This window comes from Mandrillus leucophaeus, unplaced genomic scaffold (assembly GCF_000951045.1).
Source record: "Mandrillus leucophaeus isolate KB7577 unplaced genomic scaffold, Mleu.le_1.0 Scaffold21, whole genome shotgun sequence".
Taxonomy (NCBI): domain Eukaryota; kingdom Metazoa; phylum Chordata; class Mammalia; order Primates; family Cercopithecidae; genus Mandrillus; species Mandrillus leucophaeus.
The window spans coordinates 7,006,599-7,008,215 of record NW_012102143.1 but is presented as its reverse complement, the minus strand read 5'-3'; the positions used below and the strand labels follow the sequence as shown (position 1 = coordinate 7,008,215).

Genomic DNA, 1,617 nt, shown 5'->3' with positions numbered 1-1,617 from the left:
ACCGGAAAATGCATACCCCTGCCTCCCGCCCTTCTCGGACTTAACAAGCGTGGACACCACGTGCTCCGGGTCTCCGCGCTTCTCAGCGGTGGCCATCCCCAGTTTCCTGCAGCTGGGCCAGTAGCCTGGGAGAATCCTTAATTCCCTTTCACCTGTCCCGGTGCAACAGCTTCCTACCAATGCATCCGTTTCTGGGGGCACACCACATCTCCCTCCTACACGGTTACAAGATCCCCAACTGGCTTCCCGGCTCCCTCCCGTCCCAGGCCTACCCGCGCTCCTACTTTCTAGGAAACAGCCAGAAGGACTCCTTCAAAACACTTAAATTGCATCGCTCCGTGATCAACCTCCGAGGCCCCATAAGGCTCCGAATGAACCCCTAAGTTCTTCCCGGGTCAGGGGCTCCGCCGGGTCACCTCCGACAAGTCCCCCGCCCTTCGCATCTGCTGTGCCCTCTTCCTGGCAGGCTCTGCTACCCCAGAACCTGTAAACCTCACCCCTGGAAGTCACTCGAGTTTCGGCCCCAAAGTCACCTCTCCGTGGCGCCTTCCCGGGCCACAGCTCGCACCTGCTCCTCCTCGAAGCTCGCATCCCTGACTTAGACCGACCTCGAGGACATGTAATTCTCTCCATCCTTGAGAACTTTGTGAGATCCAACCCTTGCCCCCAAAACATTGCTCTTAACTCCACCCCCTATCCCAAAACCTATAAGAACTCATGATAATCCCACCACCCTTGCTGACTCCTTTTTCAGACTCAGCCCGCCTGCACCCAAGTGAAATAAACAGCCTTGTTGCTCACACAAAGCCTTTTTGGTGGTCTCTTCACACAGACCCGTGAGACATTAATAGTCCCAGGAAACCCCCAGCCCGGCTTGACTTTGCATTTGTCCTTAAATCTATTTCTCTTTCCTATAAATAAGCATCCAAAGGACCTTAGTCTAGCTAGTGTTTGTTGGGCGACTATAGCTCTTCAATCTGCTGCCGGGCTGAGCAAATCTATGGCTTGAATTTCAGATTAATACTTTACACATTCCTTTGCTTCATTATTTGCTGCTTCCTTAAAATGCTATCAGTATTGGATGAGCAGGCTCAACTTTATTAGTTTCTTAACCAAAAACTAAAAAGTCTTGGGAATCTCGCTCCACTGATTCCATAGGGGATATTTTCCCAGATGCCTTCACTTTGTTCCAACCAAAGTAGAATGCCAAATGTGTGTGCTTTAGGCCTGGACCCCTCATATTCTAAGCATGGGTAGCGAATGAGCTCACAAAAAGGAAAAAGAGGGGTCTGGAAAAGAAGGCACACAGGCCGGGTGCGGTGGCTCACGCCTGTAATCTCAGCACTTTGGGAGGCCGAGACGGGCGGATCACCAGGTCAGGAGATCAACACCATCCTGGCTAACACTGTGAAACTCTGTCTCTACTAAAAAATGCCAAAAATTAGCCGGGCGTGGTGGCGGGCGCCTGTAGTCGCAGCTACTCGGGAGGCTGAGGCAGAATGGCTGAACCCGGGAGGCGGAGCTTGCAGTGAGCCGAGATCGCGCCACTGCACTCCAGCCTGGGCAACAGGGCAAGACTCCGTTTCAAAAAAAAAAAGAAAAAGAAAATATAGGAAA

General features: G+C 52.1%; 1 protein-coding gene across 1 annotated transcript in view; it reads right to left on the bottom strand.

The window, feature by feature from the left end:
- Positions 1–590, bottom strand: part of SCLY (selenocysteine lyase) — a 41,149-nt gene extending 40,559 nt beyond the window's left edge. The window contains exon 1 of the mRNA XM_011980312.1: positions 498–590. The gene's annotated coding sequence lies outside the window, so the exon portion shown is untranslated. The remainder of the gene's footprint in view (positions 1–497) is intronic.
- Positions 591–1,617: the final 1,027 nt, after the last annotated feature.